This window comes from Leucoraja erinacea, chromosome 14, assembly GCF_028641065.1.
Source record: "Leucoraja erinacea ecotype New England chromosome 14, Leri_hhj_1, whole genome shotgun sequence".
Lineage (NCBI taxonomy): Eukaryota > Metazoa > Chordata > Chondrichthyes > Rajiformes > Rajidae > Leucoraja > Leucoraja erinaceus.
In genome coordinates this window covers 37,002,039-37,014,340 of record NC_073390.1, presented here as the reverse complement: position 1 = coordinate 37,014,340, position 12,302 = coordinate 37,002,039, and positions in this window count along the sequence as shown.

Sequence of the window (12,302 nt, the reverse complement as noted above, 5' to 3'; positions counted from 1 at the left end):
CTATTTCCTTCGTTCCATAGATGCTGCTGCACCCGCGGAGTTTCTCAGATTCAGATTCAATTTAATTGTCATTGTCAGTGTACAGTACAGAGACAACGAAATTCTCCAGCATTCGCGTGTGTGGGTGGGAGTTGGGGGGGGGGGGGGGGGGAGAGAGATACATAAGGCAGCCTGAGAATTGTGACAGCCGGACATCAGTTGAGGCCGCACTATGGAAAACAAAAGGGGACCTGGCATGAAGGAGGGGGGGTGGGGGAGGGAGGTGCCACCGAGAACAAAAAGGGACACGGTGTGGAAGGGGTGGGGGGAGCCGCTGAGAACAACAAGGGACCTTTGGGACTATACTAAACACTTTGTAACGTTATCGGCGTCCGATATGTGACGAATCTTTGAATACTTTGTGCATGGCATGCAAAACAAAAAAATGTCACTGTAACACATCAATGTGACAATCACTCAATCAATTAACCAATCAATCAATCAATCAATCAATCAATCGATCGATCAACCAATCAATTGTCATATTTGAACATAGAATGAAATAAATACTCAGGAATAAGCAACCTGGCTCTTTGAACTCTGCCATTTATGGAGATTATTGCTGATCTTCGACCTGGGACTTATTTTCCAGTATTACCTCAGCATCTCTTGACTCCCTTAAACCCCTTTCTCACGGGGCAACTTGACGCAAGAGTTAACCAGAGTTGAACATCGTGGGAACCTCTTGCAATAACCGTACGGCATTCGTGGACCACCGCGGACCACCGTGGCGCTAACGGCAGGTACTCGTGTAACTTGGTGACTCGGGAGAAAATTCAAACAAGCTTGAATTTCTCCAAGAGTGACTTGTACACTTGTGGTTGAACATTGCAACATTATATGCACATAGTGGCCAGTGCGATATCCGTACTGACTCTTGCGTGTACCGTGGGAACTCCTGCGAACGGTGAACCCGGAAGCTGGACAGAGGGAACAGAAGGTGAGTAAAAATTGTCTTCTGTGGGATTGAATTTCAAAAATAAAGATTTGCATCCGCATATGGACATCAACTTATTCATGAGTTATGTTAATGAGATTCAAGAAAATAACTATAATCTTTAAAAGGGACTTTACTGAAAGGTCCCGCATTTTTATGGTCCGTGAGAAATTTTTCACATGTACTTCTTTGAGAGATTCAGCTCGGAGTCCTCGCCGACCAGTGATCGATGCCTTTCCAAAGCAGGGTCCGGAACGCTACCAATCAATGTTCTCCAGAGACCCGTGTAAAGAAGTGAACTGCACATGCTGGTTTAAAACGAAGACAGACACAAAAAGCTGGAGTAACTCAGCGAGTCAAGCAGCATCTCTGGAGAAAAATAGGTGATGTTTCGGGACGAGATACATCTTCAGACTCAATTCCGATTAGGATGTCTGAAGAAGGGTTCCGATTCGAATCGCCACCTATTCTTTTTCTCCAGAGATGCTGCCTGACACGCTGACTTACTCCAGCATTTTATGTTTTTCTTCCCAGATCTGACTTACCTGCTGAGTTACACCAACATTTTGTGTCCTTTTGTGCATATTAACCAGCATCTGCAGTTCCTTTAGACGTTACCTAACTTCAGATTTTAGAGATATAGCGCGGAAACGGGCCCTTCGGCCCACCGAGTCCGCGCCGACCACCTATTCTTATACACTCCAGGGACAATTTTACAATGTTACCGAAGCCGATTAATTTACAAACCTGTAATCTCTGGAGTGTGAGAGTAAACTGGTGCACCCATGGTCAGGATCGAACCCCGTACTTTGGGGCTGTGAGGCAGCAACTCGACTACTGTGCCGCATGTAGTCAGATTTAATAAATTGCTGGTGTTGCTTCCAAAGACAGAAGCACTTATAATATTAGATCAGAATTGCATCTTTCCGCTAATAGAGTCAATTATTAGTCAATTAATAATATAATCAATTATTGTTGGTGACATTTCACCTACGAATATCAGACTATTTTCGCAGAGGTAAGGGCCAATTAGGCATAGCAAAAGGTATGAACACTTTTAAACATTTTTTTCCGACTATTTTGTTAAATGCAAATACAGGGAGAATGATCAAAGTGCTCACATGGCTCACTCTGTTAGAAGCGTTCTGAGTTTAAATGTTCCATGTATTGCTTCTTAAAGTATACATTTTTTTGTGGCCAGGGTGCGATTGAGAACAGCTGGGAAAGGGCGGAGGGGGCGTCATGAATAACAGCGTTTCCCTGGCCATATTATGGCCCATTCCCCAACCGTAACATTAATTCAGTTCTGTCTAACTCCGCCTTCACTCCAACATTTTGTGTCTGTGTTCACTATGAACATTGAATTATTTAATTTTAGGTAACTTACACTCTCTCTCTCTCTCTCTCCCTCGCCCACCCCCCCCCCCGTCCAGTCCAAGGTTTGCAACGATGGTTCCCTCTTGGGATCACACTATCCCTAGCCAACAATTGGCCTATCAGGAAACCAAATATAGACATAAAGTGCTGGAGTGACTCAGTGGGTCAGGCAGCATCTCTGGAGGAAAGGGTTAGGCGACATTTCGGGTCGGGACCCCTCTTCAAAATACCCTGCTGAGGTCATCTGTTGCTGGCCCTGATTTGTCCCGGTCTTTTCTTGCTTCCAGTTCCCCCCCTATAATCATCCCGAAGAAGGGTCCCGACCAAAAATGGAATCTATTAATTTTCTCCAGAGATGCTGCTTGGCCCGCTCAGTTACTCCAGCATTTTGTGTCTAACTTGCTGATTCAGACAGTTTTATATTATCAAGGATTCTGCGCTGACTCTTTACTCTGAAATACACGTTGGAAATTTAAACTTGGGCGCAACTAACATCGTCTTACTACCGTGGGAACTCTTTAACTCAGCGGGCAGGCAACAGTTGATTGTTGCTCCCTTCAGTTTCCCAGGGGGTCGGGACGGGACTGGAGTTGGGAGGGAAAGGTGGGGGAGTCGAGGGAGAGGAGGGGGGAGACAGATGGGGGTATCTTCATTTACTGGCGGCGGGTGTCTGTCACTGAAACAGGCAGGTGAGATTTCACATCCACCTTGTGTGTGCCTCGCTCACTCTCCCTCCCTCCCTCTCACACAGGCTGAGAGACTCTGCCTCTGTGAGTGTACGTCTCTTTCTCCACCTCTCCCACACACAGTAAGACCGAGGTACTGTGCTCAGTCCATCTGTGTCTCCCACATACACAGTAAAACTCTGCTTTGTGTGTGTATATACGTCTCTCCTCATTTCTCTCTCCCCCCACCACCCTCTCTCTATCCCACCCCCCCACCTCTCTCTTTCTCCCCCCTCCCCCACCTCTCTCTTACTCCCCCTCCCCCACCTCTCTCTTTCTCCCCCCACACACAATAAGACCGATGTATTCTGCTTAGTCTCTCTTCGCTCCCACACACACAGATAGACCAAGGTCATGTGCGCTCTTTCTCTTCCGCAAGTCACCCCGAAGTACATCACACTGCCTCGGTGCCTCTCTCTCTGTCTCTCTCCCCCTCTCTCCTAAGTAATGTGGCATCTTCCTGCAGTAAAGTCACGGCATTAGTACAGGCATGTCTCCAAATGAGCCAATTCAACCAAGGGAGGATATTTATAGTGTGTGGAAAAAAAAGTGACATCATTTGTGCCACGTGATGATTTAATTACACTTGACAGCTTACAATGTCATTCAAGATTTAACGGGAAAGCTCAGGAGACGGACAAGTCACTCGCACAAATAACGGAAATGCCGAGTACCGTGGGAACTCTTTGTCTACCCCCCCATTATATCGTGTGATATCGTGCTAGACCATGACCACTTCTCTCTGGTTACATCTTGCGTCGTCGTCCCGTGAGAAAGGCCTATTAATGTCCAGAAATCTTTGAGATCTATTGATACTAAATATTTATGACCAGCTGTGTGAAGAATATTTTTCTCATCACAATACTAAACAGCACTGCCCTTATTCTGAAACTGCACCACCAGCCTTATACTCGCCTGTCAAGGAAACACACTGGACATCTTCAGCTTAAGTTGTTTTGCATCATTGTGATAGAGATGAAGGAATCATTGTGACAAAACTTATTATATCATTTGGCACATTAAATATAGTCATAGACATGTTTGTCTATCAATAATTGAGAACTTTATTGAGTGTTAGGTTTACTGTTCTATGATCTTTTTGGACCATTTATACAAATTACGTTGTCCCAGCAAAGCTGTTGGAACATATAATGTTGTCTTGTCAGTTAAAGTGTGCTCACAAATAATTCATAATTCAATGGACGTTTTTATCAGACTCAAAATATGGAAATAAACAATGTCATTGTAGTTATTAAAATTGTAATAAAATACCTGCTGTTATCCCAGCAGGTTAATCCTTCAAAAAAACGATATACTTTTTTTAAAAGAATAAAAACTGGATGTACTTTGAGTTTGATGTACCGAGAGGGTTTGCAAGATATTTCCTTCTCCTGATGAATAAAGATGTTTACATCAACCAGCTTCAGACTCGGAGTGGTTTAGCTCACCAGTCACACCATGGACCAAAGTGTATAACTATTTATTGTGTACTTATTACAGAGGTTGAGAGATTATTTGTACTGTGACTCACAATTTTGAATGGATTCAAAACTGTTAAAAAGAAAAATCATCAATCATTGGTGCCACTTTTAGTTTTAGGTTTGGGATGAAGCATATACCAAGGTGCCACCAGGAGCGCTGCACGATTGGCAGCCCCGCAAACAGTCTGTCTGTTTCTTCATCTTTTACATTTTTTGTTGTGTTTTTAATGGTGTGTGTAAAAATGTTCTCCAATTGTTTTATGTGGGGGGTGAACGGGGGGGGGGGGGGGGGGGGGGGGGGTGTTGGGGGGTTTGGGCAAAACTTTATTTCAGTTTCTTACCTTGTTGGAGATGCGATTGTTTCCCGGATCGTATTCCCGGTCGCTCTGCGGCCTAACATCGATGGAGCTGGAGGCCTCCTCGGAATGACTGAGCCCCACCACAGGGCGTGGACAACATCGGAGCTGATCCCTTGCCTGGGATCGCTCCAACTGTGACCTGTGGACTTTACCATCGAGTCTCATAATCTCGGGAGAGGCTAGTCGGGAGCTCCTACGACGTAGAGGTTTGACAAGCCCCAACCCGCGGTCCTATCGCCGATACAATAGCTAATCGCCCCGATGCGGAGGGCCCAAACACCGCTGGCTACGGGAATCAAGATTGTCCCGTCAACAGAGGGCTCGCGGCCCCCGACTGCGGGAGAACAAAGAAGGGAAGATATTTGAACTTTTTTTTGCCTTCCATCACAGTGAGAAATGTGGGGGAGTCACTGTGGTGGATGTTTATGTTAAAATGTATTTTGTGTGTTCCGTTGGTTTTTATTTGTACTGTATGTCTGACTTGGCAAATTAAATTCCTCGTATGTTGCAAAACATACTTGGCTAATAAAGCATGATTGTGATTGTGATTATTGTGATTATACATCAGAAGCACCTTACATCTGCCATCATTTCGAATCGGTACACATTTCTAATTTCAAAACAAAGTCTGAAAGATAAAAATGGAACTGCACTACAACACTGCAACTGAATTGAAAATGTGTCACATTTCTTTGAATCTTGGGCGAAGTGAAACAGAATCTTACCAAATATCCCCTCAACATAAGGTACACATATTAGAACTGTCTTCAAGCTAAGTTCTATGGTTAAAGCCTGCAAAGTCTTCCATATATCCAAACAGAAAAATTCTGGTAGTTTCCAATTCCGAGCAGTGGTGATGCTCTAGCATTTCCTTGGGATATAAACATCAAATAGAGAGAAAAACATGGATAAGTAATTAGGCGGCAAGTACTATCACACATTTCAAAAGCAATTAGACAGTTACATGGATAGGGCAGGGATAGTGGGATATGGGCCAAATGCAGGCAAATGGGACTAGTGCAGGTGGAAAATGTTGGTCGGTATGGGTAAATTGGGCTGAAAGGCCTATTTCCACACTATAAAACAATATAACTATGACTATAATCTGATCCAATACCTATCCAGTTTTTATATTTTTCACAGTAAAAGATATTTACTTCTAATTGAAGACTTTGAGGTGTGTTCCTTGTATTTATTTCAACATGGAAAATATAAAATGGAAAATAATATATTCATGGTCCAAGATATGAAACTTAGACCATTAAAGTTTCATGGTGAGTGGGAGTAATGGGAGCATTTTTTTTAAAGCTTCCATTCCTTCTTCTAGGTGTTTATGTACATAGCCCCCCAAAATTAGTTGAGCCTGAAGCATAACAATTGTAATCTGCTTCAAAATTGCCAGAAAGCTAGGTAGATATTTAACAAAACTCATAATGGTATCTTGAATTTCCACAGGGCATGCTGTAAAATTGAATCACCCCGAATAAACATTTTGTTAAAGAAAATAGGAGACTGATCACGTTTACATCTTGATTGTTTGTGGACCTGAAGTACTCGAGCATTAAGATTATACTTCACACTTATGTGTTGTATTTGTAGACGGTGGTAGACTTTGTGAAGTGAAGAGATGGATCACTCCCTATAAAACAACAAATCCTAGCACCCACTCCCACAACCACAATATTTGATTACATTAAATTTCTCGTCCATGTCAATCTTTCAATGTTGTGGGCGGTTATTCCTTAGTGCCAGATAAATTGTTAAAAATGTTATCTGCTATTTAATAATCTAAGGCTGAATATTATCTGTATATTTTGGGCAGCGCAGTGATACAGCAGCAGGATTGCTGCCTTGTCGAGACCCAGGTTCAATCCTGACTACGGGTGCTGTCAGTACAGAGCTTGTATGTTCTCCCTGTGACCATGTGAGTTTTCTCTGGGTGCTCTGATTTCCTCCCACATTCCAAAGATGTTTAACTGGCTTCTGTAAATTGTCCCTAGTGTGTAGGATAGAATTTTGTTTACGGGTGATAACTGGTTGGCGCAGACTCGGTGGGCCAAGAGGCCTATTTCCACACCAAATCTCTAAAAGCTAAACTATTCCTGCATGTCAACATAGACTTCATTGAAATTAAAATCAAGAATACCCAGGACACCAATATAGGAAGTCCACAGCTATCTCACTGGGTTACTCAGCAGGAGGTAATTAAGAGGATTGAGAGGGCAAAACTGTGAATGGACTTGGAAAAAAAAAACATTGAAGGTGAGGCATCATCTTATCAGGTTTCAGCATAGCACAGAGAGAAAGAGTAGTGAATACCTACCTATTTAACAGTGAACTTGGACAGCACCAACAGGCCTGCTACTGTACGCAAACAGTAATAATGCAATGTAGCTGTGGGTGTTCTGTGACATGAACTGCAGGGTATAAATTAAGCTGTCATTTGTATCTACATTTGATGGTGGGATAGCTGTCCATAAGATTTAAATGCACTGCAAAGAGTGATGTGCAACTTAAGACTTTAAAAGTCATCTGTTTGTTTGTCTTAGTCGAATTAGGATTGACGATCAATTTTGCGGGAATAAATATGCATTAGTTCCTCACTACAACAGCTGGAAACTTCTAAAGTTCACATTTCATTTTGAAAGACACTTACGTATTAGGAAAGTCTGATGTTCTGAAGAGCTATCACATGATATGGCCAAAATAACCCCTGCTAACTAAGCATGAAAAAATGTTAACAATTGATTAAGTCACCCAGCCCCATTCCGGACTTGGCCAGCAGCTGGCAGGGAGATGCCAGAGATGGTCCAGGTGAATTTGAGTGTCGGATGGAAATTAATGGTGAAGTGGATGAAGTCAGTGAGTTCTGCGTGGGTGCAGGAGGTGGCACCAATGTAGTCGTCAATGTAGCGGAGATAGATTTTGGTGATATTGCATTGTGGAACAGGTTGCATTGGGGGACCAGGCCTCCTGTGTGACAGGGACCCAATGGGTCCCACTTGGTCTAGGATATTTATAAATAATTAGAACATTCTTCTCAAACAGCATTATTCCAGATTGTGCTTCTACCAACAGGATCCTTTCTTGTACATTTCTTAGTAGGTGGGCTCCTTCTACTGACAGAATTTCATATTGCAATATGTCCACTAATTGATTTAAATTATGTTCAACCTGCTCTTAACATTGCTTTATTATCTTTTTTTGATGAACAAAATTATATGCATATGTGAATGAAATAGATCTACATATCAAAAAATAACATGACTATATCATAGCTTATAAACTTCGCCTACCAAAATGTGCTTTTGTGTGTTAGGTGAATTTCAAGATTTTGATGCATAAATCATGCAAACTTGCTGGAAGTATATGATTCACAGAAAGATAATAAGGCTAATAAGAATAGATTGAGAGCATTAAGTCCTGCTGGCTTTATGTAAAAATCTAGTCACATTTGCCCACTTATTTCCCCAAAGCTCTGCACATTTTCGTTCCCATTAAAATACCTTTGGATATTATTTCAACATTACATTTGAATGTGCATCATTCCTGTCAGTGCATTCCAAATTCTAAAACGTATTGTCAAATCCTTTATTCCTAAATGTGCGCTGTGAATTATAAATATACGGTTTAAAAACTTTTCTGGTTCATTTTTCCAACTTTTACCATTTTACTTCCTCTGAATCTAAATTCTTCCAACAATGGAAACAATTTGTCTCTGTCAACTCTCTCTTGAGCTATCACGGTGTTTAAATATTGTCACCAGATCCCCCCCAACTCCCACTGTTCCAGTGAGAACAACCCCAACCTCTGCAGTGAATTCACAGAACCATTTATTCTTGGAATCGTGCTAATAAATCCCTTCTTCAACCCTGTCTAATGCTTTCATATCTTTCCTGAAGCGCAGTGCTCAGTGGGCAGGGAGGGGTTGTGTGGGGGAGGGGTTGTGTGGGGGAGGGGTTGTGTGGGGGGGGGTGTGTGGGGGAAGGTATGTGTGGGCGGGGGGGGGGGGGGGGGGGGGGGGGTGGTTAATTTAAAAATTGCGCAAATCGGAAGATGTCAAGATGAGAGTTTTAGTAATAGTATAGAAGAAGATATAGAATAATAGTATAGAAGAAGATATAGAATATAGATAGATAGAGATATATATATATATATATATATATATATATATATATATCTCAAACTGTAAAGGGCCATTCTGAGTTGCCATTGAGGAGACAAAGTTTTGAAAAGCATTTTAACAGCTCCTTTCAATACCATGCTGGAAGTAATCCCTCATTAAAGCATCCCTACAGATCAAGAGGAATAATAAAGCTGAAACACCTGGGCAAGGAAGGACTACCATTGAAGCACTTGGTTGCCTGAGTGCTGATTGTAGAGGACAAGGCTTTGCAAGTGACCCTGTCATGTTGATGAAGACAGATTACACACCTACCGCGCCAGCTTGTCTGCCTATCAGTGTGATTCATCAGTGAATCAGGAACACAGCAGCCAGCAACCTTGCCTCCTGGCAATCATTCCTCACATCCATTCATTCAACCCCTAACCACATGGCAATTTTTGCCCAGTTAATTTGGCCAAATTACAGAGTGATTGGAGAAATCAAACAATGGACTTTATCACAACTGCACACTTCTATGTCTGAATGTATCAAGTGAAAACATATTCAGTTCAATTGTGTTTCACCATGTGCTTTCTGAGTGCCAAACCATTTTATTTCTGTATTGGCATCTAGCCACCAGAGGGAGCTGAATCACAGTAGCTCAAAGGTTTAAAGTTCAATTAGTTTTAATTTGTCATTTCTCCCACTCTAATCTCTCTGTCTTTCATTTCCCATATTGCTCCAACAATGTCCAATATGAATTCAAGGAACATTAAAGACAATTTCTGTCTTTGCTTAGATCTCTGGAGAGAAGGAATGGTTGGCGTTTCGGGCCAAGACCCTTCTTCAGACTGAAGTCTTTTCACAACTTTGATCTGCTCTCTATTACATACATTTCCTCTGTTCTTGCTACCATTCCCTCTGTAACTTAAAAGTCACTCATTTTTTTTTCATTTTTCCAGTTCTAATGAAGACCCCTTGACATAAAATGTCAGCTTTCTCTTTGTGTGGCTGCTGCTGTACTTGTTAAATGCTTAAAGCATTTTTAGTCTTGTTTCAGATTTCCAGTATCTGCAATGTTTGCTACAACTGCTAATATCCACATTTGGTGTTATTACTTCTCTTTTATCTTAATATCAATGACAATTTACAGAAAAATAAAATGGCATAAACAAAAAACAAACCTGCCACATAACTATAAAACTAACATTTCCATCCTTGTATATTTGCCTAATTAATGTATCTGGTGGTTTCCTTACTCACTGCAAATAATCCCTCAGTTGCTGTGTAACATCATCAGTAGGTGATAAATAGGTTTGCCATCTTTCTCACTCCCAAATAAGGGACAAAAGGCCAAAATAAGGGACAAATTCCTGACAACATAAAGTACAGAAGGCCTTCGTCAAGTCACCGCTGTCGGGCTTAAACCATGTCGGAGGATTATATGCTGTATGCGACGGCTGATGGGGTGGAAGGTGAAAACAAGGGGGACTCTGTCCTTGTTATGAATAGGGGGGAGGGTAGTGAGAGCGGAGCTGAGAGAAATTGAGGGGACCCTAGTGGGAGCCTCATCTATAATTGAAGAGGGGAACCCCTATTCCCTAAAGAGTGAGGACATCTCCAATGCTTGACTGAGACACCTCATCCTGGGCGCAGATTGGCATAGACAAAATTGGGGTAGGGGTTAGAGTCTTTACAGGAAGCAGGGCGGGAAGAAGTGTAGTCAAGATAGCTATGGGAGTCAGTAGGTTTGTAGTAGATGTCGTTCAATAGTCTGTTACCTGTGATGGAGACAGTGAGATCTAGAAACAGTAGGTAGATGCCGGAGATGGTCCAGGTGAATTTGAGTGTCAGATGGAAATTAGTGGTGAAGTGGATGAAGTTGGTGAGTTCTGCATGGGTGCAGGAGAGCACCAATGTAGTGGACAATGTAGTGGAGGTAGAGTTAGGTGATAAGGCCAGTGTACGCCTGGAACAGTGATTGTTCGAAGTACCCTACAAAGAGGCAGGCATAGCTAGGGCCCATGTGAGTGATTGTTTTGCTGAACACCTCCGCTCAGCACTTTAACTCCCCCTCTCATTCCCAATCTGACTTTTCTGGCCTGGGCCTCCTCCATTGTCAGAGTGAGGCCCAACGTAAATTGGAGGAACAGCACCTCATATTGACTTATCTAACTTCAAATTGCCTTTGCTCTCCCTTTCTCTCCATCGCCTCCCTCGTCCCAGTTCTCCCACCAGTCTTACTGTCTCCGACTACATTATATCTCTGTCCCGCCCACTCCTCTGACATCAGTCTGAAGGGTCTAGATCCGAAACGTCACCCATTCCTTCTCTCCAGGGATGCTGCCTGCCCCACTGTGTTACTCCAGCATTTTGTGTCAACCTCTGATTGACATTCAGTACCAGAATATGATTGCATCCCATCTTATCCTTATAACAATAAACCTCTGATCTTGGATGTGCATGTGTCTCTGCCATCTCTCTCCCTCTCCCTCTCCCTCCCTCTCTCCCTCGCCCTCTCCCTCTCCCTCCCTCTCCCTCTCTCTCTCTCCTTCCCTCTCCCTCTCTCTCTCTCTCTCTCCTTCCCTCTCCCTCTCTCTCTCTCTCCCTCTCCCCCCCCCTCTCTCTATAGTCCCTCTATAGTGGATAGGGCGGGTATGGGGTAAAAGGAGCCAATGAATAATATTAATACAATATCAAGGGGAGTGGTTAGTGTGTGTGTACATGGGGGGCAGTTAGTCTGTGTATAGGGGTAGTAAGTGTGTGTGTGTGAGACGCCGCAGGATAACCCCCCCCCCCCCCCCCCCCCCACCCAACCGGACCAGACCTAAAGGGTCACACTTGGTCTAGTAACTATTAAAACTCTGATCTTGGATGTGTGTGGGTGTGGGTGTGGGTGTGTGTCTGCGTGTCTGCGTGTCTGTGTGCATGCGTGCGTATGTGTGTGTGTATATATATAATCATACTGCTCCAAAAAAACGACGCTCTAATGGTAAAAAATTTACATTTTCCGGTAGAGTTTTATCCCGTGGTCAAATATCATCTTATGTGAAAAATCCATGCATTATTTCTTGTTATCAATCAAAATGTTGAAATATCTGAAGAAACTTGGGGAAAAAATAACTGCTAATTCCCCGTGCTTACAGCGGTGACGTCACAATGGGATTGTAGCCCTGCTTGCAACATTGTTGCTATCCAAGTACACTGAGTCCTGTTAGCCCTAGCAAGTGCAAATGCATTTTTTTTAAAGTTACAGTACACTGAGTTCTGCTAGCTACC